Source organism: Aedes albopictus, chromosome 3 (assembly GCF_035046485.1).
Source record: "Aedes albopictus strain Foshan chromosome 3, AalbF5, whole genome shotgun sequence".
Classification (NCBI taxonomy): domain Eukaryota; kingdom Metazoa; phylum Arthropoda; class Insecta; order Diptera; family Culicidae; genus Aedes; species Aedes albopictus.
The window spans coordinates 214,419,438-214,446,029 of record NC_085138.1 but is presented as its reverse complement, the minus strand read 5'-3'; the positions used below and the strand labels follow the sequence as shown (position 1 = coordinate 214,446,029).

General features: G+C 44.2%; 1 protein-coding gene and 1 long non-coding RNA gene across 19 annotated transcripts in view; one reads left to right on the top strand and one right to left on the bottom strand.

Moving 5' to 3' along the window:
• LOC109405099 (unconventional myosin-XVIIIa) overlaps positions 1-26,592 on the bottom strand; it is a 1,227,991-nt gene that overhangs the window by 741,715 nt on the left and 459,684 nt on the right. The window lies entirely within an intron of this gene.
• Positions 7,664-8,665, top strand: LOC109408755 (uncharacterized). The gene is made up of 3 exons (XR_009999529.1): positions 7,664-7,959; positions 8,021-8,141; positions 8,202-8,665. It is a non-coding gene; the product is annotated as an uncharacterized LOC109408755 (long non-coding RNA).

The window sequence follows — 26,592 nt, the reverse complement described above, 5'->3', positions numbered from 1 at the left end:
TGGGAAGCTTTCCTTGGCGAAAAAGCACATGACAAATTATTATAAATTTAGTTTAATCATTTACCTGGTTACCGCTGAAAGAGTAAATATTAGTAGTAAATATAATGATTTAACAAAAGATTGATTACGATACGATTGGATAATTGAATTCAACTGAATACGCATATAAAACAGTTGATTATTGTGGGAAATCAGTCCACAGCTTCCGAGTGAGAGCTCCACAGCAAGTCGTTTGATCGTCAGCCGCATCCGTTCGGTCCGATGTCCAACCAAATAAAAAGCACCATGCGAACAGTACTGAATTTATCACTGATGGTACGTTCACTTAATACCATGGTGGTTCATTTTCACCGGCGCAAAATTGAGATTGACCGCGATCCGGTAATCAAAACAAGAAGCAGTCATCACGACCCGATACGTATACACACGCGATGTAATCATCGTGGACCAAGTAATTTTTTCAGCCCGTTTGCAATCAGCATACTCTTCAAGACATTTAGACGAAATACTCGGCTTACAACGGCTAACACCCTCCGAAACATTCAATTTCCATTGAATCTATAATCCGGGTGGCGTAGGGCCAGCCGAACCATCAGCCAAATCGCGAAAAAAAAAATCACTCGAAAAATTTGCTGTCAAAAGCAAAAACACCTGCACTCGCGGCCACCGTCTCTTGTTTTGGACTCCCAGAAGTTACGTTCAAAATTTGAGCAAAATCGGTTGAGCGTAAGGGGGCGCTCAAAACGCTCAAAGTTTGTATGGGAAAACTTGGCCAAATATATGCAGAAATTTTAGGTTTTCGAATTTTCCACTAGGTGGCGCTGTAAGCGTTCAATAGTCAAACCCTTTGGTATTATTGTTGGTGACTATATGCCAAAGAACTTTGTCGAAGACCGCGAAATGATCTGACGGCTGTGAAAAAAGTTATATCCTAGACAAAGTGAGGCAATGTATTGAGATGTCATTATTGATATTATTCCTTTACATGTACTGGAAAAACATCAATAAAGTTTAGCCTCACTTTACCTAGAGTATAACTTTTTTCATAGACGTTGGATCACTTTGCGGTCTTCGATAAAGTTGTTTGTCATATAGTCACCTACAAGGGTTTGATTATTGAACGCTTACAGCGCCACCTAGAGGCATAATTCGAAAACCTAAAATTTCTGCATACATTTGGCCAAGTTTTTCCATACAAACTTCAAGCGTTTTGAGCGCCCCCTTAGGCTCAACCGATTTTGCTCAAATTTTGAACGTAACTTCTGGAAGCCCGAAACAACTGATTTAGGAGGTAAGACTTGACAATTTTAGTTTTTTTGTTTTTCATATAAGTGTGGGCCACCTTACTTTACAGCTATGGTTATAGGGGCCCTAAATGAATAATCACGTGGTCACCGGAGTGACCACCGGAAAAATCCATATAATATTGCTCTCAGATTTTTACAACAAATATAAGCTTCCGACAGCTCAATTTTAATCATTTTCATTTATATTTACATTTATAGTTTGTAATATTCTATGAAGAAATGATGATCTCGATCTTATCCTGCGATTTTCGACTGTGAAGATTACAAATTGGGATCCAAACTTTGGAGCCAAGAAAATAAATTCGTATGCCAATTTATTAAGACTGCAAGCCAGATTAAGGTTCATTCAAAGATGATCTCGATCTTAGCCATGGTCGTCAGAGAAACTCGCTTGAGGTGCAAAATGTGAGAAATCAATCTGTCATTTGATTCTTTGTGATCAAAGAATTGATTATAAAATGATTCCATATCATAGGAAATAAAAGTTTCCGTGCTTTATAAATAGAAGTTATACTGAGGATTGTTCTAAAAGCTTCACCAGGAATTTCTCCAGAAGATGTACCGGGAATTTCTGTAGGAGCCAAATCGGGAATCCCTCCTTGAGGGATTCACCGATAAATCATCTAAAATTTCCGCGGAGAATTTCTCTAAAGTTTCCCGGAGAATCTATTGAAGGCATTGTCAAGTCGATTTCTTTCGGAACCTATGGAAAATTTATGGGAATTCCGAAGGAACTCTTGAAGGAATTTTCGGACGACCGCTCGAAGAAATTTCCTGAGAGACTACTGAATGAAATTCTGGAGATTTACTGAAGGAGTTTCTGCTAGAGAAATTCTTGGTAGAAACCCTAGAAGAATCAGCGGCGCAACTTTTAGGACAATTCCTCTGGAAATCCTTGAGGAATTCCTGGTGGAACTGTTTTTTTTTGCTTGTGGTTGTTTTTTTTTTTAATTAAAGAAATAATAAAATTATCTCTTGGAGGAATTACTGGTGTAACGCATGGTGAATTTTTTACAGAATTTCCCCGTGAAGCTTCTCAATGATTTTCGGTAGGAAATCTTAGAGGGTTTCCCGATGAAAATCTTAAAAACAATCGAATAAAAGTCTTTGAAGAATTTCATGTGGAGCATCCATAAAAACTATGAACCAGAAACATAGAGCATTTAGTGGAACTCCAAGAGGATTTCCCGGTGAAACTCCTCTGGGTATATCTACTATTAATTCTAGAGGAATATCCGGTGTAACTATTAAAAATTCAAGAGGAATTTCTGGAGGAGCTCCTTGAGGAATTCACGAAGCATCTGTGTTGCGGAGCTCCTACAGGTATTCACAACAAAACTCTTGAAAGACTATCTGATGAACCTGCCAGAAAGAAACTCCGGTTAAACTTCTAAACAAATTTACGGTGCGAATCCAAGAGAAATTAGAGTGGAACTCTGGATTTTCACACAAAAAAAATGCGTCATGGAGGGAGAGTGGTCCAAAAATTAAGATTTAAATATTACTTAATAACTTGATGCTACCTAGAGAAACTTCCGAAGGAACTTTTAGAAGACTTTCCGTAGAATTTTCTGCGAAAATTTTAGAGCACTATTTGGTAAAACTTGTAGAGAAGTTCTGGATGGAATTCGTGCAGCAATGTACGGTGGAACTTCTACAGTAATAACTTAATATTCTCGGCGGTACTCCTTCTAGGAATTTCTAGTGGACCTCCTATATGATTAAACATTGCAACTTCGAGAAGTATCCCCAGTGAATTATACTCTCAAAGTAATTCCTGACAGAACTTCTCTAGAGATTAAAAGTTTATCTTCTAGAGGAAATTTGCGGCGGAACACATAGAGAAGTATTTTGAGGAATTCTTGAGAAAATTTCTTTGGAACTTTTAGAACGATTTCTGATGAGATTTTCGGTGGAACTTCGAGAAGAATTCCCACTAGAATTTCCGGTATAACTCTTGCCGGATTTCCCGATGCAACTTCTAGAAATAATCGATGCAACTCTTAGAGAAATTCTCTAGTCGAATCCCTAGTCGATTTTCTAGTGGGATCCTTGCTGTAACTCCTAGGAGAAGACTTTCCGTTGAATTTTCTGCGAAAATTTTAGAGCACTTTATGGTAAAACTTGTAGAGAAATTCTAGATGGAATTCGTGCAGAAATGTACGGTGGAACTTCTACAGTAATAACCTAATATTCTCGGCGGTACTCCTTCTAGGAATTTCTAGTGGACCTCCTATATGATTATACATTGCAACTTCGAGAAGTATCCCCAGTGAATTATACTCTCAAAGTAATTCCTGACAGAACTTCTGTAGGGATTAAAAGTTTATCTTCTAGAGGAAATTTGCGGCGGAACACATAGAGAAGTATTTTGAGGAATTCTTGAGAAAATTCTCTTTGGAACTTTTAGAACGATTTCTGAAGAGATTTTCGGTGGAACTTCGAGAAGAATTCCCACTAGAATTTCCGGTATAACTCTTGCCGGATTTCCCGATGCAACTTCTAGAAATAATCGATGCAACTCTTAGAGAAATTCTCTAGTCGAATCCCTAGTCTATTTTCTAGTGGGATCCTTGCTGTAACACCAAGGAGAATCTCTGGTGGAAGTCTTAGAGGAGTTCCAGTGAATTTACTGGAGGAAGTCACGGTGGATTTGCTGGCCGGATTCATGGTGAATCAACTACTACAATTTCTGGATATTAGCGGAGGGGGCCCTACAAGTATTCATAGAGGATCTTCGAGTGAAACTTCCGGTGTAACTGGCAGTACTTCCGTTGAAACTTTGAGCAAAATTCCCAGTGAAAGTCTGACAGGAACTCCTTTAGGAATTCCCAGTGGATCTACTAGAGAAATAACACTAGTTTACAGCATTTTTGAACTCGGTAAGCTGATGATTATGTTTAGTGCAGAAGCATGCCCTGAGTTCGAAAACGTGAAGGAAAAAAAAATACAGTAGAGCGGAATTTTTTTTCTACTTTGCATACAAGGGTGTCGATTTGAAATCGATTTTTGTTCTATTTTTTGGTCGATGATAGAAGTTCATGACTTTCGTTTTTTTTTGTAAACAAGTGTAATTGGTGGAAGTAATAAATAAAAACATTTAGTAGAACTCCTAGAGAAAGTCTGTTTGGAACTTCTAGAAGAATTCGTTGAGGAGCTCCTAGAGGATTTTCCTGAGAAACTCCTAGAGGCATTCCCGTTGTTACTTCGCAAATAGTTCTTAGTTAAAAAAAAAAATGACTACTGGCGAGAAAATTTCCGGGGCAACCTCTTCTAGAGGGATTTCTGGTGGAACTCCTAGAAGAATTTTCGTTGAAACTTCTTGAGCAATTCTCGGAATTGATGGTGGGACTACTGGAAGTATTCCTTATGGAACTCCTTAAAGGTTACCAATGGCACATCTAGAGCAGTGGAGCTCAGCGCTTTTCGTATTTTTCGCAACATTTGATTAGAAATCAATAAAAACTGAAGAGATGTGTTACAAATTTACGCTTTATCCAACGCCTAGTGTTGTAGCTAGCTGGTTATGGATATTTTCAATCTTTCGAGATTTGCTCGCTTGAGTAAAAATTAGACCCGCAGGCCACACTCAGTTTTTCAGAAGTTCGTCAAGTTACGAAAAGATAAAAAACTTATTTCAGTTTAGTAACCTTGTACTACTAAATTGCCTCAATACTAAGCTTCAGTTTGAATATGTACAAATTTGCTTTTCATTGAAGTGGTTTACGATAAGTACTAAGAGATTTTGTTGATGAATTGTGTAAAGTGCTGAGCACCATCAATCTAGAGGAAGTTAATAATAAATAATAAAATAATAATAATAAAGTTCTGGTGGACCTCCTGCGGGCACTTCTAGACGAATAATAGGTAAAGCTTCGTGAGAGATTCTCGTACGAACTCCGTGAGGAATTCCTGGTGGAAATTCTGCCGGAAATCCTAGTGAAGCTCCTCGTGGGAGCTCCCGAAGGATGTTTTGTGTTATTTTCACCAGAGATGGAAAAGGCCACTGGAATAGAGCAATTTTCAACAATACTTCCTCCAACAGACATGAAACATCCTCATTACTTCATCTTTGTATTTTATAATTTGTAATAACAAATTTCGAGTTCATTTCCAGTGAGAGTACATTTTTTTGGAAGTTAGATTGCTACATCTACAATAAGGTGGATGCATGTTTCATTTTGTCTCTTTGTCTACCAACCCCCCCCCCCCCCCTCCAAAAATTTTTGGTAGGATTTTGCATTTTGAGGGGGCAGATAAAAAAATATTTATCAAAATATCGGGTCTTTTAAAAGTTCTGTAACAAATTCGATGAGTTTTTCATATTTTTCAGATTAAATGGTTTATTAATTTTGTCCCCCTCCCTCGACCAGAGGGTGGGAAAAAAGTTAAATAAATATTTGTAACAGCCTAATTGTTGTTGTGAGAATACTAACCAAAATTTACAAATCTATACATTTATTGGTATTGCCTACATTTGTTGTAAACATCTGAGAGCAATACAATATGGATTTTCCGGTGGCCACTTCGGTGATCACGTGGAACTAATATGACTATTCATTTGGGGCCCCTATAACCATAGCTGTAAAGGCATTCAGCATGACTATACTGAGGGACACGGGTTCGATTTACGGTCGGGCTAGGAACTTTTCGTAAGGGAAATTATCCTTACTCCCTTGGGCATAGAGTATCTTCGTGCCTGCCGCACGATATACATATGTAAAATAATGATAAGCAGAGAAAGCTCTCAGTAAATACCAGTAGAAGTGCTCATTAAACTCATAGTTGAGAAGCAGGTTTTTTTCAGTAGGGATGATATGTCAAGAAGATGAAGAAGATGACAATAAATCTCTTTTTGTATCACAAGAACAACAGAAGAAGGTTGAACCATGTGGCGCCGAGTTTTGGAGCAAAAACTATACGATGTTCATTGTCGTTACCCAATTGACCACCTTCCGGAGTCCCTGTAACCCGTTTAGCATTGACCAGACCTGCCCAGAACCCTCCAAAAATGGTCCTAAAGTCTAAACAATATGTTTCTCATTTCAGCGAAGTGTGCAGAGAAGTTATGCAATAAAATGTATAAAGTGAATACATTCGTGGATTTTAAAGCACATAGCAATAATGAAAACTAATATGCTAAAGTGACGTGTGTTCAAATGATGACTGACTGCAAGCACAACGGCGGCGAGACGAGGAGGAAGCCTGACTGCACAACGAAGACGTTCTCATGGTGATGGCAGCGCTACCTTGGATTGGATGGATTCCGGTGAGAATGTTCTGATTACTTTTACTATAACAAAATGAACAAAATACGCGCCAGTTTCAAAGATTTCCTTTGAATCAGGAAGTGTGTTGGCATTATCATTGTCCAAATGACAACGGTAATGTACACATGCGGGGCTTATTGTAAGTGAAAGTGACTTCTGAATGGACGTGTCTCTCCAGCCATTCTGAAATGGGTCTCTGAATCTGTAATAGAGCTATCACCTTCTAACTCCCGGACTAAAGCTTTTTGCAATAGTATCAAAATGATATTGCAGAAAACTTTCTTCCATAATACCACTGCCGGACAGTGGGGGTTAGTTGGATCACACACACACACACACACACACACACACACACACACACACACACACACACACACACACACACACACACACACACACACACACACACACACACACACACACACACACACACACACACACACACACACACACACACACACACACACACACACACACACACACCACACCGGGCTCGGATCCAACCCAGTAGACCGACGCCACGACAGCACCGCTACTGGGACTTCCTCTCCGCGGCCACTTAATCGTTGTAAGGGTCGATCTCGACCGCAGGGCACCGGTATGACATACGAAGCGGACTCCGAACCCCTGGACCACCTCTTGTACTGCATCTGGACTAGCCACTCTCCGAGTCCACGCGCCACCTCCTCTGTAGTTCCCAGACGATATGGGAGATAGCCGTTGAAACGGCGTTCCAGCCAAACTCATCCCTACACATCCTCTGGACCAAGTTGTCCGGGTTTGTGTCCTCCCCGCATGTGGCAAGCATGCGGTCACGCATTGTGCGAAAACGCGGGCACACGAACAAAACGTGTTCCGCCGTTTCCTCTAAACCATTGCACGCTGGGCATTCGGGAGAATCCGCATGCCCGAAACGGTGTAGATACTGTCGGAAGCAACCATGACCTGTAAGGACCTGTGTCAGGTGGAATGTAACTTCCCCATGGCGCCTATTAATCCAACTATCTACCCTCGGTATCAACCTATGGGTCCACCTTCCTTTGGTGGAACTGTCCCACGCGCGCTGCCATTTGACCATACACGGGGAATTTGAATAACTCAAAACGGAGATAAAAAGTACTTAAAATTTGGTACTGAGCCAACACTTGCTTTTTGGGTGAAAATCGAACTGATCGCAAGGTACTTTTTACTTAAACTTGGCGTTATCCTCAAAGACTTGCTTTTGGGTTATTTTGGAGTTGTTGATGTCAAAAATATTGTTTTGACTTTCCCTGCTGTGGAAGTACCCAAAATGAAGTGTTGCGTTCACACTTCATGTTGGGTGAAAATTTACTATTCGCCATGTTTGTTTCACAGCTCGAGAGATTTCGTCGTGAATGACGGTAAGTTAGTAAATTAATTAAACATTTTCGCATTTTCTTCAACTATTTTTCAAATTTGCAGTGCCTCTTCACTAAATCCATATGCATACATCGACGCGCAACCGCAGATCCTGAAGACTAATCGAAAATAAAATTCAGCTGGTTCAAAAATGGATGAATTCAGCTTTAGAACGAAAGCGCCGGTAAGTTTTTATAAAATAAAATTTAAAACGCAATCTTATTGGTTTATTTTAATTTGGCAGAAATACACTCGCACGGTGGAGTCAGAGCTGGGGCCAGATAGGGGAACATACGGATCGCGACTGCCAACAATCAACTCGTAGGAAGAGTACAAGATCCGGCTAACGAACGTGAATATTATTGATGAATATGTTCTATGTGTGCTCTACATAATGTATTACTTGATTCAGGGTTCCGTCAAGTCTTGATTTAATAAACAGCAATAAAGTTAATTTTATTTCAATTACTTCAAACATCACTTTAAATCATATTGTGAATGAAAATTCCAACAATATTTTCTTTTACGTGAGACTTGATTTTGGGTTAATTTGAGCCAAAACGTACTGTTTTCAAGAAAGTAGATTTCATCCAAAACGGCCTTCTAGTGAAACAACTCAAATTTGAGTACTTCGCGAATAACTCAAATTTGACTGGTTTTACTTAGCTGTCAAGATGGATGAAAAATACTTAATTTTGAGTTTTTTCGTTTCCCCGTGTAGAGATAAGTGACATTTCAACACACGAACACTAGCACGAATTTTTCCTCACACAAAAATGCACGCCAATTCGAAGGCTATTCAAATTGCATATGAAAATATTACCCAATCAAATTGGGTAAAACGGGTTAATAATTAAAAAACTAATATCCGGTGTAAGAGTGCAAATGTTTTCCTCACAGTTTCACAACTACATCTACAAAAAAGGCACGCATACATTTGAACGTGATTACCACTATAGAGGCCATCCTGGCAGTCCTGCGTATGCCTCTTGTGCCGCGCATTTCGAAGCACTCCGTGTCCTCACTGATAAGAATGCTGATAGGCACCATACCAGTAATGACGCAGAGAGCGTCGTGTGACACGGTACGGTATGCGCTCGCAACCCTCAGGCACATAAGGCTGTAAGTTGTTACCTCTGTGATAGGTCCCAATCCCAATTTTGCATTTTTCTTTTTGTTTTCTTCTTCGTTTTCTTGTTTGTTTTCATTTGTAAATAATTATGCTTAAGTACTAGAATAAATAAACCAAACCTGTAAATATGTAAATAAATTCCCATAATCCTTTCCAACGATACCATTCACACTAAAATTAAATGTATATAATAAATAAGCTGAATGAGATAAAAAAATATAAATGAATTAAATTTGAATTTTCCATACCCTATTATCCCCCTGGTATCTCAACGTTAAACCATTTCCTATCCTATATGTACATATTCATCATGGCGCGCGGTACCAACTTTGCGGAGACAAACCCTCCCGGGAAATGTTCTCCTATGCTTGGGAATTGCGGAGTCATGGAATGCCTTATAAGCCTAAGCAGGCTCAAGCTAGGCCTCTTTTCGGTAACGAAATTCCGACAGTTTAATTCGTCCGTTATTTTAACAAGAAATTAAAACCTATTTCTCAGGAACGAAATCCTACGTGAGTGAAATAGTAAGTGCCGGCGATAATCTTGTGCGGCGAAATAGTTACTGGGAGTGAAGTAGTGACCCAGAAAGTTGATGCCCAAACCAACATTGGCATTCAACGGACGATTTCTGCGTCAACTTTGTGAATTCGAAGCCCAGCAGACCAACTCGGCTCAGTCAGGACGCCAGAGGAAGTTTTTTTCGGCGGGTATCCAGTGCTCCAACCCGATAGTCGACAACGGCGTCGGCAAGCAAATCGGTTCGGCCACCACCAACTGGTCGAACGGCGAGAGGCCCGAAGGACGAGACCCCTTTCAGCGAAGAGTACCGACAGGTGATGTTGAACTGTGCATTCCCTTTTTTCCCATTGAATTCCCTTCCCCAAAATTAATAAATTAAAATTGTAAATATTCATTTTCTTAGTATTAAAGCTTAATTATTTCGCGCGCAATTCCCTTTCCTCCCTCTTTCGTGCATGAAATTGAATTCGCGGTGCAAGATTGGGAAGTGAGTCCGCCCAACGATTCTCCCGGACAGACCCTGAGAGGGCTAAGTGTAAATAGTTATTTAAATTTTTTTATTGTAAATATTTTTTTGATGATAGTGAATTTTTAATTTGAATTAGTTTTTGCTCTTTTTCTTAATGTTAGTGTTTTTCTTTACCTTTTTCTTAAATTATATTGAATTAAGTAGTAAATTAGTATGAAATGGCACCCAACGTGAATTAGTGTCTGAAAAAAGTTTCTGCTTGAATTCCTAATTAGAACTTTTTTCAATTGTGCTCCGGGAGAAATCAAAATCGAAAATTATCAATTTTGCTCCAATTCTTTTCAGTATTAGTTTATTAAATTGTGCAATCCAAATTACAAAACCTCGTGTGAAAGCTCTAACAAAACCTTTTTAAATACCTTTGTTCTTTCTATAGAAATCATTAAACAATTGACAGCCATTCATAAACCCATTGTTGCATTTCCTGAATAGAATTATTTCCAATTGAATTAAGTGTGAATTGAAAGTGAATAGAATTGAATTACTTCTTTTGTGAATTTAGCTTGGAATTTAGTGAATTTTATTTCTATACTAGCTGTCCCGGCAAACTTTGTCTTGCCGTCTTGTGGTGGTTTGACAACTGTTGAGCTCAAAATAGCAGCGCACTCTAGATTGGTTTCATTTTGATCGTGTTGATTTCCTTCCCATCTCACGAAAATCAGTACTTTATCAATTTTCCAACTTTTCTAGTTGATTTTCATAACTTTTTGTACATATAAACACAGCCAACACGAATACGAACCGAACCGTACAAGAGTCAAGCTGATCGGTTCATCCGTTCTTGAGTTTTGTTGCCTCAAAGGGACTTCAAACTCATTTTTATATATATATAGATTTTGTGAATCAGTTTAAAACCAGATAGCCATGGAGCGTATAAATTTCACGCAGGCTACGGAAATGATGCTAGGGTGGTACCATGATATCAGAGTAGACCATTTAGAAAATGAAGAGCTTTTGTGTGAAGTGTCAATGCGTGCTATCGTGATTAGAGATAATCCGACTTTGTCGCGCAGGCGGAGAAGCTTGCGTGAGCATCTTAAAGCCGAAAAGGAGCAGAAAATGATTATAGAAGCAGTATTAGGCGAGAACAAAATGGAGGAAATAAGCTTATGTGAGAAAATGTTTTTGGAAATTAGTGAAACGGTGAAACAAAATGACCGCACTGTGAGGGCTAAATGCAAAACTAGACTTTTGCATTACGCTCACAGAGCTTAGCAGCTTTTGAAATGCAAAGATATTACCGTACAAGAAACTGAATTTTTGAAATGTCTATTTGTGGACATTGTTGTAGTTTTAGCTAAAGAGTTTTATACTGAGAAATTAAACACTGCAAATTCTCAGCAAGAAATTGACAATGAACAAGCGTTAATTAATTTGTTCGCGGCTAACCAAGAGGTCCTAGGTCCTTCAGGAGTTCCTAGCAATAACGTGAGAGTAGACAGTGGTCCATGCAACCAACCACAAAATTCTTCTCAAGAGCTTGCACAGCAACAGTGCCGATTATCTAATCTGTGCGCAGAAGATAAGGCCTATGTTGAATCTCTGCATGCTCGCATAAAAGAGTTGGAAAGTGCGCAGGTTCTAACAACCACCCTACCCACATCATCTGCTCAAGCTTCAGTTTTCGATTCTAGCCGGGCGATGGTGTATCCACCGCGAACAATAGATTCAAACGCGCCAATAAATTCTGATCGGCAGCAAAATCCGCATTCGGTTAGTTTTGCTGATCAACCTAAAACAATGCAATCCAACTCCTATAAAAATGTGCCTTATTTCCCTTCCACCACGCAGTCATTACTACAAATGCCTACAGTGGCTTCAAACACTTTTACCCCGAACCCGCAAATCTTCTCTCAATCGTGGTTCAATTACAATGCACCAACCGCTTCGCAGCCAACGACTACCCCACATTCGAATCGGCAACCTACATAATCACAGCTACCTCAAATGCCCATACCATACTCACCATATCCAACGTTCTATCCAGTGCAGCAGCCTAATCCATCCCGGCATACTTTACCTGTTTCTCAATGGAAGATTAACAAATATGATGGAACAGATCAAGGACTGAAACTAAACGAATTCTTAGAAATCGTCCAAACTTTTCCTTTGGCAGAGCATGTTTCTGACGTTGAATTGTTCGAATCGGCCGTTCACCTTTTTACTGGACCAGCATTAAAATGGTATATGACCATGCGTTCCACCGGTCGATTTTTGAATTGGGAGCACCTGGTGCTGGAACTAAAGAGAACCTTCATGCATCCAGATTTGGACGCACTGATAAAAATGAAAATTTATCAGCGACGCCAGCAAAGAAACGAGTCGTTTCATGAATTTTATTATGAAATGGAACGACTGTTCCGGACTATGTGTGTTCAGATACCAGAACACGAAAAGGTTCAAATATTGCTCCTAAATATTCGAATCGATTATCGCAAGCAATTAACATTTCTTCCGATAACTGATCTGCCCACATTGATTGCGGCTGGTCAGAAAATTGATTCGCTTAATTTCTCCGCCTACAACAAAGTGTTTGGGATTGAGAAATCAGTAAATACCGTCAGTCAAACAAAACCCAAGAAAGCTTTAGTAGATAACCAACCACATCAATCGACAGCGTCACTACCAGTCCAGCCAAATCCTCAAAAGTCGTCGCGTCCCCCTCACTTACCAAATCCACCCAAAAATGCATCACATGCGCCCGTAAGAAATCAGCCTCAACAAAGAGCGCGATCAACCCTCGAAAATCTGATTGATACATATCAACCTCCTCCCGATAACACGTGCTACAATTGTGGTATTTACGGCCATTCACTAAGAGAGTGCAGTATGCCAAGAGCAGTGCTGTGCGAAAACTGTGGCTTCCGCGGTTACCCCTTTAACAATTGCCCGTATTGTATAAAAAACGCCATGTCAGCGAGCGAAAAGCGCGGCTCGCTGAACCGGTAAATGCGTATCCGACTCAATCGACTACCTTTTTTATAAAAGCCACCGAAGATATTTACTCTAAAGAGCCTATCACTTGTTTAATTACCTACCCGTTCCCTAACGATAATCGCCCCTATACTACTGTGACAGTGTACGATCGAAAGATTCGGGCGCTTCTAGACAGTGGTAGTAACCTTACGCTGATTAATGATAACGTGTATTCGTCTCTAAATTCGTGTAAACTCAATCCTCTCTCGAATCCTATAAATTTGCGCATTGCTGGTGGTGAACCGTTGGAGATTCGTGGTCAGATTTATTTGCCATTTACTTTTAACGGCATAACCAAAATAATTCCAACCCTGGTTGTGCCAAATTTAGCCATTCGTTGCGTTTGCGGCATGGATTTCTGGTCCAAATTTAACATTCAACCGACTGTCGAGGAATGTGTCCTCGTAGACGACATCGACCAAGAAGAACCCTCTCAGCCAACGACGGCTTCCATCTTAACCATTGAGGAACAACGGGAAATTCAGGCAGTAAAATCCCTTTTCTTGCCAGCCCGCCAGGGTCAGTTGTCCTTGACTCCACTTACCGAACATCGCATTGAGATTAAGGAGGAATGGCGAAATAAACCTCCAGTCCGACAATTTCCATACGTGATGTCACCGAAAACTCAGGGTTTGGTAGCCACTGAACTGCAACGCCTGCTAGATACTGGGATCATTGAACGCAGCAATTCATCGTGGTCATTGAATTGCGTTCCAGTAATCAAACCACATAAAGTTCGCCTGTGCTTAGATGCGCGCAAAATTAACGAGCGCACTGTGCGAGATGCCTATCCTTTGCCGCACCCCTGTCGCATACTCGGCCAGCTCCCGAAAGCCAATTATCTCTCAACGATAGATCTTTCGGAAGCCTTTCTCCAAATACCACTTCATCCGGCTTCGAGGAAGTATACAGCGTTCAGCGTGCAAGGCAAAGGAAGGTTCCAATACACCCGTATGCCCTTTGGTCTAGTAAATAGTCCCGCCACCTTGGCCAGGCTAATGGACCGTGTACTGGGTCACGGTGTGTTGGAACCGTATGTTTTCGTCTACCTCGACTATATTGTCGTGGTGACGGAAACATTCGAGCACCACGTGCAGCTTCTGCGAGAAATTGCGCGTCGACTAAGAGATGCTAACTTATCCATAAATCTGGAAAAGTCCCAATTTGGCGTTCCAGAAATACCGTTCCTAGGATATCTCCTCAGTACACAAGGCTTACGGGCCAACCCAGAGAAAACTCGACCAATAATTGAGTATGAAAGGCCCTAAGGAGATTTCTAGGAATGGTAAATTATTACCGCAGATTTATTTCTGACTTTAGCGAGATCACAGCGGCGCTAACCGATCTCCTAAAAACTAAATCTAAAGTTGTTAAATGGACCGATGAGGCGGAAAAATCTTTCTGCGCTATTAAAGAGCGACTCGTCAGTGCCCCAATCTTAGGTAACCCTGATTTTACGCGGGCATTTACCATCCAAACCGATGCTAGCGACGTCGCTGTAGCTGGTGTCTTGACCCAACAGCAGGAGGATGGTGAGAGAGTAATCTCTTACTATGCCCATAAGCTAACCACGCCTCAACGGAACTATCACGCCGCCGAAAAAGAGGCACTAGCAGCGTTGTTAGCTATTGACCATTTCCGTGGATATATTGAGGGCTATCATTTCAACCTCATCACTGACTCGTCAGCATTGACCCACATCCTCAACACCAAGTGGAAGGTTGGCTCAAGGTGCAGTCGATGGAGCTTGGATCTACAGCAGTTCGATATGTCCGTGGTGCACAGAAAGGGCAAAGAGAATGTAGTTCCGGACGCCCTGTCCAGAAGTGTAGCTGTAGTCCAAGATTCATCTTCGGCATCTTGGTACACCTCCTTGGTCGAAAAGGTTACGAGTAATCCCGATGATTATGCTAATTTCCGCTTAGAAGACGGCAAGTTGATGAAGTTCGTTACTGCAAAGAACGAACCGTACGACAGCCGTTTTGAATGGAAGATTGTTCCATCGCCTGACGAGATTCCTACCATTGTGAAGGACAGTCACGATGAGACCTTCCACCAAGGCTACGAGAAAACTTTGGCTCGTATCCAAAAACGTTATTATTGACCGAAAATGGGCCCAAACATACGGTCATACATTCAGGCTTGCACTATGTGCAAAGAAATTAAAGCACCATTCGTAGCAGTCACTCCTGAAATGGGCAAAATGCGCCAAGCATCTCGTCCGTGGCAAATAATTTCGATTCATTTCGTCGGCCCCCTCCTACGCAGTCTAAAGGGCAATCAACACCTTTTGGTGATCATCGACTACTTTTCGAAGTGGGTGATGATACAGCCCGTACGAAAATTGGATAGTTCTGCCGTGTGTGAGATTCTAAAGGATCAATGGTTCTATCGAAACTCCGTGCCTGAAATTATCATCACGGATAACGGTAGCACTTTTGTTTCCAAAATCTTTAAAGAGCTGCTTGACCGCTTTAAATTACACATTGGCTTAATTCGCGCTATCACTCGCAGGCCAATCCTGTTGAGCGAGTTAATCGCACCATAAACACTGCTATCAGGACTTCTGTACGGGAAGATCAGCGTATGTGGGATACAAAAATCCCCGAAATAGAAATGATCCTCAATACCACCAAGCATACACCCACCGGATTAACGCCGTACTTCATAACTCACGGCACTGAGTTGTCAGAAGTGGGGAATGACCATCGTCTATTCCGCCACGATCAAACATTATCTGACAATGAACTTGAAGAACGACGGAAACAAACGTTCTCGCAAATATACGACCTGGTCAAAGCCAATCTAGAAAAGGCACATAAATCGTCTACACAACACTACAATCTTCGAAGTCGCCGATTCTCAAAATCATTTTCCGTCGGGCAGTTGGTTTACAGGAAAAACATGAAACCGTCGAGTGCTGCCGACAACTACAATTCAAAATACGGCCAGCAGTATCTTCCGTGCAAAGTTAAGGCTAAAATAGGTTCTTCGTCATATGACCTCGAAGATCTCACAGGGAAACCACTCGGAGTATGGCCGGCAATTCATTTAAAACCCGGATAAATTAATGATACGCCTGTATCATTGTCAATCTTTATTTCCATCATTGATCATCTGTGAGGTACCTAAAAATAAACAAAAACAAACAACACTTACACCTGCGCATTCCTTTAATCGTAATCGATGCGTATGACCTTGAACTTCACCACCAAATCGTCTCAAAACCGTGAAAACAGTGAAAATCATCATGATTCACGGTGATCCTCCTCCTCGTTCGTGCAAATAGTAAACATTATTTGACATTTCACACCCACACAAGAGCTTTTTTCATTGAGTCGACATTCGCAGGGTTGAGCAAAAGGCTTTGCAGACCCCATCGTCGATATCGAAAAGCCGCTCAAGTTGCATGCAATATTTTCTCGCTTGCGAGAAAGGAGTAAGCAAGCAGCTGTGAGATCGGTTCATTAAAAATAAGTTTCGCAAAACGGTCACCGGTTCTCTGGAAATCAGAGACACCTAGAGTTACCGTCGAAACAACCATAATATTAGGGCGCCCTAGAATTATATGTTTTAGAATGAGAAAAGTTGAATGAACGAAGAATGAAGATGAAAGTATGAAGGAAATGAATGACTGGAAATGTACGAAATGAATGAATAATACAGACTGAATGAAAATGAATGAATGAAAAAGAATGATAAATAGAATGTTTGAAGTTGAATTTGTGTTTAATTTACAGAGTCTAGTCCAAGGTGTATCTTGTGACGTCACTATTCCCAAAGAGAAGAAATAGTTCATCTGTTCTCTATGGTATTGAAAGTAAACTAGTATAGCTGATTTAGTCAACAAATGTTGACTGGAAAATAATTGATTTTGGCCTTGTATTCAGTGGGTTTTGTGAGTGGAAATAATAATGCGAGCTTTTCTGACGAAACCTGGTTTAGTAAACAAAATTTGTTTCTTTGCGATTTGTGGATTACCAATTTATATAATCTAACTACGTATCGGGATTAACAAAGCGACTCCATAGATAACCAAATCTGGATAAGCAGATAAGCAGACAAAAGTTTCAGGGTTTTGTATTTTTGATGAAGACAAACTCGGCCACAACATGAACTTATATTGGACGCTAGGGAGAGTCTTCGCTTTGAAACAGAAATCCAAAATCGGGTTCATTTAAAAGCAGGCTTATTCTAACAAATTTACGTGATTTGGAGGAAAAGCACTTGCCGCCCAGGAACAATCATTGCTTTAAATCAATTTAAATTTAAAAGAACAGAGAACTTTTGGCTGAATCTTTGTTTGGAGATCTGATTTTCAAACTTGGATAATCTTATTAAAAAAAAAGAAACTTGTAGTTTTTTTTTACACCCGATCCGGGATAATTGTTACCTCTGTGATAGGTCCCAATCCAAATTTTGCATTTTTCTTTTTGTTTTCTTCTTTGTTTTCTTGTTTGTTTTCATTTGTAAATAATTATGCTTAAGAACTAGAATAAATAAACCAAACCTGTAAATATGTAAATAAATTCCCATAATCCTTTCCAACGATACCATTCACACTAAAATTAAATGTATATAATAAATAAGCTGAATTAGATAAAAAATATAAATGAATTAAATTTGAATTTGAATCTTCCATACTCTATTATCCCCCTGGTATCTCAACGTTAAACCATTTCCTATCCTATATGTACATATTCATCATGGCGCGCGGTACCAACTTTGCGGAGACAAACCCTCCCGGGAAATGTTCTCCTATGCTTGGGAATTGCGGAGTCATGGAATGCCTTATAAGCCTAAGCAGGCTCAAGCTAGGCCTCTTTTCGGTAACGAAATTCCGACAGTTTAATTCGTCCGTTATTTTAACAAGAAATTAAAACCTATTTCTCAGAAACGAAATCCTACGTGAGTGAAGTAGTAAGTGCCGGCGATAATCTTGTGCGGCGAAATAGTTACCGGGAGTGAAGTAGTGACCCAGAAAGTTGATCCCAAACCAACATTGGCATTCAACGGACGATTTCTGCGTCAACTTTGTGAATTCGAAGCCCAGCAGACCAACTCGGCTCAGTCAGGACGCCAGAGGAAGTTTTTTTCGGCGGGTATCCAGTGCTCCAACCCGATAGTCGACAACGGCGTCGGCAAGCAAATCGGTTCGGCCACCACCAACTGGTCGAACGGCGAGAGGCCCGAAGGACGAGACCCCTTTCAGCGAAGAGTACCGACAGGTGATGTTGAACTGTGCATTCCCTTTTTTCCCATTGAATTCCCTTCCCCAAAATTAATAAATTAAAATTGTAAATATTCATTTTCTTAGTATTAAAGCTTAATTATTTCGCGCGCAATTCCCTTTCCTCCCTCTTTCGTGCATGAAATTGAATTCGCGGTGCAAGATTGGGAAGTGAGTCCGCCCAACGATTCTCCCGGACAGACCCTGAGAGGGCTAAGTGTAAATAGTTATTTAAATTTTTTTATTGTAAATATTTTTTTGATGATAGTGAATTTTTAATTTGAATTAGTTTTTGATCTTTTTCTTAGTGTTAGTGTTTTTCTTTACCTTTTTCTTAAATTATATTGAATTAAGTAGTAAATTAGTATCAAAGTACTTTCCAGCTTCCGTCGGTAGCATTTAGTACTTAGCGCGGTGCCCCACGCCGGGCCGCCATACCTAAGTATGGACGTAGCAACATTAGCCAGAAGCTTGCGCTTACTGGCGTACACCGCAGAGCTATTGGACATCATCCGGGACTGTGTGCAATAGCTGTGGAGGCTCTTTTACAGGCATAATCGACGTGGCTACCGAAGGTAAGCTTATCGTCGATCATCACGCCCAAGTGTTTGACGAAGCGCTTTGACAGGATAGTACACTCTCCTACACTGATCTCCGTCTGCTGCTCCGACTTCAGGTTGTTAACAACCGTCACCTCTGTCTTGTGGTGAGCCAGCTCCAGTTTCCTGGACCGCATCCACGCCTCCACAACCTTGATCGAGTGGTTGGTAGTCAACTTTACCTCCTCGATCGTTTCACCGTAGACTTCGAGCGTAATGTCGTCGACAAATCCGAGAATCACCACTCCCACTGGATACTCTAACCTCAACACCTCGTCGTACATGACATTCCATAACACCGGACCCATGATGGAACCTTGCGGAACTCCTGAGGTTATGTGAAAGCACTTCCGACCCACCTCCGTGTCGTAGACTAGTACACGATTCTGAAAGTAACTTCCGAGAATCTTGTACAGGTACTCCGGTATCCCCAGACGCAAGAGCGCATCGGCAATAGCAGACCAGCTAGCGCTATTAAACGCATTCCTTACATCCAGAGTCACTACCGCGCAAAAGCGAATTCCCCTCCTCTTAGGCTCGAGTGCTTTCTCGGCGGTTTTTGTAACCGACAAGATAACGTCTACGGTGGACCTCCCCTTCCGGAAGCCGTACTGGTTACTCGAAAGACCATTTTCGCCCTCGGTGAACCGCAACATTCTATTGAGGATGATCTTTTCGAGCACCTTCCCCACCGTGTCAATCAAGCATATTGGTCTATATGCCGACGGGTCTCCGGGTGGTTTCCCCGCCTTTGGCAATAGTACCAGGCTCTGCCTCTTCCAAGCTTCTGGGAAAACTCCCTCGTCCAGGCATTTCTGCATAGCAGACCTGAACATCTCGGGAGCCTCTGCAATAGCTACTTCTAAGGCCAAGTTCGGAACTCCGTCCGGACCTGGGGCCTTACCTACGCTAAGGGACTTAGCTATCCCCGCAAGTTCCACATCGATGACCCTCTCCTCATCGCCAGCCCCAGTCCCCGGCTGTCCTACGAAAGGAGGCCAAGGACTAGGATCATGACGCGGAAAAAGTCCTCCAATGATCCCCTACAACATCTCTGGAGATTGCTCTGTAGGAGCCATCACACCTCTGGTCTTGGCCATAACGATCCTGTAGGCGTCACCCCACGGGTTCGTATTGGCACTCTGACAGAGACCCTCAAAGCAGGCCTTTTTGCTTGCTCTTATCTCGGTCTTAAGCGCGGCTTTCGCAGCGGCGGACACCACCCGCCGTTCGTTTCGCTCTTCCTCTGATCGTGCTCGCTGCATCCGCCGCCTAGCCCGTAGGCAGGCGCGGCGCAGGTCCGCAATCGCGTCGGTCCACCAGTAAGCCGGTGGCCTCCCATTTCTAGGGTGGACTCGCCTAGGCATGGTCGCATCACACGCACGTGAGAGCACCGCTACCAGCTCGTCGCCGTCTAAACCGATTAAGTTTCGCTCACGGCGGAGCGCCTCCCTAAATACCCCTTCGTCGAAGTATGATGTCTTCCACCTGTGAGGGCTAGCCGCCTCTTCTTCTATCCGCTGTCTGCTGTTATTGTAGTCGATACTGTAGCGAACCGCCAGGTGGTCGCTGTGAGTGTAGCCATCATCTACTCTCTAGTTCGAACTACTTGTTAGGCCAGGACTACGAAAAGTCACGTCAATAATTGACTCCGCTCCGTTTCGACTAAAGGTACTCTTGGTACCGACATTAGCCAAGTCGACATCTAAGATGGCCAGTGTTTCTAGCAGGATCTGACCCTGCTGGTACGTGAAACGGCTTCCCCATTCCACGGCCCAGGCATTAAAGTCGCCCGCTATTACCACCGGCCTTCGCCCTGTTAGCACGGTCGTTAAGCGGTCCAGCATTTGCGTGAACTGCTCGATCGGCCACCGCGGAGGCGCATAACAGCTACAGAAGAAGACCCCGTTTACTTTGGCGACCACGAAGCCCTCATAGGTAGTAGACACCAACTCCTGAACGGGGTATTTACCCGTCGTCCATATCGCCGCCATTTATCTGGTCCCATCCGCGACCAAGTTGCCGTTGCCGGCGGGTACTCGGTATGGGTCCGATATGATGGCGATATCCGTCTCCCACTCAGAAACTGCCTGACAAAGCAGTTGCTGAGCCGTATCACAGTGGTTCAGGTTCAGCTGCGTTACCTGCACTGTGATTTGTTGTTCACTGCGGCTTTCTTGAAGGCCGGGCACCTTGGACCACCCATCGGATGTCTGTTGTTCGAGGATTTCCCGGTACATATCATGCAGATGGGCGGACTCGTGCAGCTTTGGGCCTTATGACCTTCAGCGCCGCATCGCCTGCACAGTTTGCGCCTGTCGGGGCCTTTGCAGTCCCACGACTTGTGTCCTGGTTCCAGACACCTGAAGCAAACCTCTGGTGGCTCGTGGAATGTCAGGTGACATACACACCAACCCACCTTTATGCTCCCTACTTTAACGGACTTTTTGACGTCCGCCACAGGTAGCTGAACCAAAGCTATCTGTGCCCCTGCTGGCCCTTTCCGTAGCTTAACGGCTGCGGCGGCCACCTGCACATCGCACTGTTGCCGCAGTGCCGTGACGAGCTCTTCCACTTCGGTGATCTCATCGATGTCCTTGACCTTCAGAGTCGCCTCATGTGTCACAGCCCTCACCTGCACACCCTCACCAAGGACCTCTTCTGCCAGCCTCTTATAGGCGGCGCCCTTGTGCTCCTTCTGGCGCTTCAGCTCCAGGATCATCTCGCCCGTACGAGTACGTCTAATACTGCGTACGTCGGCTCCAAGACTCTCAAGCTTGGCGTCGCTTCGCATCATCTTCAAGACGTCTGAGTACTTGGACTGTTCCGTCTTGATGACGATAGCGTCGCCTTTCTCGCGCTTGGCACCTGCCCTCCTACGCCTTGGCTTGGCGTCCTGCGCTACTACCTGCGGATTCGCCTTCTTCTTCCTCTTCCGCTCTACCTTCATCCACGGGGGGTCCTCCCCTTGGATCGCCCTACTCTGTGGCTGTTGAGGGCCCACTAGCGGTCGCAACCCCTTGTTCCCATCGTTCCGGGAAGGGCCAGCCTTTTCAGGCCCACCCTTCCCAGCTTTCCGGGAACCCTGGCTGGGGTCCGACCTTCCGGCATTATTACCGACTTTCGGGGTAATGATTCGCCTGGCCTTGCGGGCACCGCCAGACAGCTCCTCGCCTGACGGTTGCCTCGCCCGCTTCTGCGATTGCTTGCCCCGTTTGTCGCGAGCAGTCGCTTCCGCCTTATTCGGACTTCCTGCGAAGGAGAAGGCCTCCGTTTGGGTAAACTTCGGTACTTTCTCGTTTGTAGGCTCCGCTGCTGCAGCAGTCAGCAACGCGAGTGCCGCGTGCTCCTGCTTGGCATCGTCGATCGACGCCCTAAGTCGAAGCAAGGCCGTTTTCAGGTCCTTGCTTATGTTGGACTTAGTGGACGCAAAGTCGATGATTTTGCCAAGCTGCTGCTCAACCACCTCTATTGCGGACCGTCCTTTGGATCCTCGGTTGACGGCCCTCAAAAACCACGCTCCGTCCATAACCTCCACCGGCTGGCTTGCCGGGAAGTGGACTGGAGCACCCACGCTTGAGCTGCGTACGCAACTCCCAGCGCCTATCTCCTCACTTCTCCTTGTCGGAGATCTCGTCAACCCGCTACTTGCGAAGGGGTTGATCCCACCACTATTTCCACCTAGATTTTGGTTTTTATTTGACTTCATGATTAAATCCCACGAGTAGCGCGGGACCATATAGCCGAGGCGGTAAACGCACGGGTATTCAGCATGACCATGCTGAGGGTGACGGGTTCGATTCCCGGTCGGTCCAGGATCTTTTCGTAAAGGAAATTTCCTTGACTTCCTTGGGCATAGAGTATCTTCGTGTCTGCCACACGATATACACATGCAAAAATGGTCATTGGCAGAGGAAGCTCTCAGTTAATAACTGTGGAAGTGCTCGTAGAACACTAAGCTGAGAAGCAGGCTTTGTCCCAGTGAGGACGTTGCGCCAAGAAGAGGAGAGGAGGGAGCGCGGGAAAGAATGTCCACCACGCCAGAGCCCTGCATTAACGCGGTAAGGGATAGCTTACTGTGGGGGGTGCCCAGGTACCCCACAGGCTCCGTTAAAGATCGAGCATCTTCGTCAGGCCCCAGGACTTTCGTCCCTGCTGCCCACAGTGTGTGTGTGTGTGTGTGTGTGTGTGTGTGTGTGTGTGTGTGTGTGTGTGTGTGTGTGTGTGTGTGTGTGTGTGTGTGTGTGTGTGTGTGTGTGTGTGTGTGTGTGTGTGTGTGTGTGTGTGTGTGTGTGTGTGTGTGTGTGTGTGTGTGTGTGTGTGTGTGTGTGTGGGTGTGGGTGTGGGTGTGTGTGTGTGTGTGTGTGTGTGTGTGTGTGTGTGTGTGTGTGTGTGTGTGTGTGTGTGTGTGTGTGTGTGTGTGTGGTGTGTGCGTGGGTGTGTGTGTGTGTGTGTGTGTGTGTGTGTGTGTGTGTGTGTGTGTGTGTGTGTGTGTGTGTGTGTGTGTGGGTGTGTGTGTGTGTGTGTGTGTGTGTGTTTTTTTTCCTCCCAACCTCCCCAGCAGAGAAAACCGATCGGAAAAACTCTGCTACACCTAGATGCCTCGATCCTCCTGGTACCACTGATGCGACTGTTTCAGGGGGGGAAATGCGATCATGCGCTTTTCTGTTATAGTGCTCATGCACTTTTTGTCGCTTCTAAACTGTGCTCCTAGTCTGTGCACTTACTCTTCAAGCGATCCCAGCTTGCTGATCGCTCCTCCACTTCCTCTGCAACTCCGTCAGCATTTTTGTGACTGCCCTGCTGATCGCATTCCACGTCTCTTCAGTTCGGCACATCTCGTCGACGACGTTGTCCACGCTTAATGCCGGCATCGATCTTCTTACTTCCTCGAATCTGGGGCAGATGAACACTACGTGCTCCGGTGTCTCCTCCACGTTCTCGCACTCCGGGCAGAAGGGCGAAGCGGCATGGCCAAACCGATGTAGGTACTGCCTGAAGCAGCCGTGACCAGACAAAAACTGGGTTAGGTGAAAGTACACTTCTCCGTGCTTCCTGTTCACCCAAGTCGACACATCAGGGATGAGCCGATGGGTCCATCTCCCTTTCTCCGTGGAATCCCATTCCTGTTGCCACTTTGTCATTGAGGCCGTTTGCACCAACGATCTCACTTGGCTGGTCCTCTTCCGCTCATAGCACTCGATGTCCTCCTCCAAGGTGATGCAGATCGGGATCATCCCTGCAATCACACAAACTGCATCCGACGATATTGTTCTATACGCGCTCGCTACTCGCATGGCCATGAGCCGGAACGCGCTGTTTAGCTTCACCCGATTTCGCTTTGTTTTCAGCGCCGCACCCCAGGCTGGGACTCCGTACCGCAGTATCGAAGATGATACGCTAGCTAGCAACCGCCTCTTGCTGCTTCTCGGACCACCGGTGTTCGGCATAATCCTCGACAGTGCATTAATCGCCTTCGCCGCCTTCTCACAGGCATAGTCGACGTGGCTGTTAAAGTTTAGCCGATCGTCGATCATCACACCCAGGTGCTTCAGCTCTCGCTTCGACGCTACTACGTGTTCTCCGACGGAGAATTCCACTCGCTGCACTGCCTTGCAGTTGCTCACCAAAAGTACCTCCGTTTTGTGGTGGGCTATCTTTAGCTTGACTCCATCCATCCAGTTTTCGATGATGCCGATCGATTCTGCCGCCAACATTTCCACCTCTTCCGGTGTCTCGCCTATTACTGATAGGACGATATCGTCCGCGAAACCCACGAGCACGACGCCTGTGGGTAGCTGCAACGTAAGCACTCCGTTGTACATAGCGTTCCACAGCGTTGGCCCGAGAATGGAGCCTTGTGGAACTCCCGCCGTCACTTTCATCCTCCTCTGTCCAGCTTCAGTGTCGTACACCAAGACTCTGTTCTGGAAGTAACTTTTCAAGAACTGACACAAGTAGCCTGGAACCCGCATTCTATGCAGTGCTACGGCGATGGCCTCCCAGCTGGCGCTATTGAACGCGTTCTTGACATCGATTGTGATTACGGCGCAGTGCCGGTTTCCTCTCCTCTTCTGTTTGGACGCCTTCTCGGCCATCTCCAGAACCGTCCGGATAGCATCCACCGTCGACTTTTCCTTCCGGAATCCAAACTGCAGCTGTGACAGTCCACGTTCTCCTTCTGTGAACGGCACCACCCTGTTAAGGATGACCTTCTCCAGCAGCTTCCCAAGTGTGTCCAACAGGCATATCGGTCTAAACGATGCTGGATCCCCCGGCGGTTTTCCTGGCTTCTCGACCGTATACACTTCGGACAGGTTGAAACGCGTTTCACCCCCAAGTTCCGAAATGCTCAGCGTGTCCAGTTCCGTAGTTGCAATTTTCTTGTTTACTCCACTAGTCCAATGGATGCACAAGGAATGCGCTCGCCTGTTTACTCCAAGTTCGTCTGCAATAGCTTTTTCCACGACAGTCACAGATGAACCGTCGTCCAAGAATGCGTACGTATTCACCGAGCCATTCTTCCCGTACAATGTCACAGGCAGAATCTTGAACAACGTCGATGAAATGGGCTGACGGTGGATGGTAACAGTGGCATCGGTAATTGGCTGTTTCTTGATTGGCTCCGAGTGTAGTAGACGATGGTGGCGCTTGTCACAGTTGTTGATACCGCAAACTTCTCCTTCGCATGACCAGCGTGTTTAGGAAACGAGACATCGACGGCACAGTTTGTTTTCCTGTTCCGCAGGGATGCGTGTGTTCGTCACCGAGAGATGTTCAGCTGCTGAGCGCTGTTCCACCGCCGAAATACACTCGGCCGCTGAGCGCTGTTCCGCTGCCGAATATTGATCACAGCTCAGGCGTAGAATTTCCAACTGTTCGATCAACTTTTCCTCCTTCGCCATGAATGACTGCTTCTCTTCCGCTCGTCTTGCTTGCTCCTGTTCGTATCGTTTTTCGAAAAGCTTCAGTTGATTAACTAGATCCAGTTCTCGCTTCCTACGTACATCATTTTCCTGTTGGTGCTGCGTTTCGACGTCGTGCAAAAAGTAAAGAAAAAAATACGTCCATAGCGACGAAAAGGGATTTGCGATTGGAAGCTCGGGTACGTGGAACTGCAGATCTCTCAACTTCATCGGAAGCACCCGCATACTCGTCGATATACTGAAGGACTGCGGGTTCGGAATCGTAGCGCTGCTGGAAGTGTGTTGAATTGGATCTATGGTGCGACCGTTTAGAGGTAATCATACTATTGTGGGGTGCAATCGGATAAAAACCGCGGCGATTACTTCGAAATAAAACTCTTTATTATTCAAACGTGTTTTACACGAGCGCGTCTTGTTTACTTCTGACAATTCTCTCTTAGGGTGGTTACGTAAAATACTATTGTCGATAGGGTGGCTCCAAATGGACCGCCACATGCGCCCCCCCAGTTACACCATGAATCGAACACGGTGTCCTGCTGGCGTAATCACTGTGTGACGATCATCTTGGGGGTAACTTGATAAATTTTGATCGCAGATGAAGGCAGGCTTCACTCGGTCGACTGATACTACCTGTTTCTTCCCGAATACCAGAATCTCAAAATATTTATCGCTTCGCTTAACAACTTCATATGGTCCTTCATAAGGCTGTTGCAGAGGTCGTTTG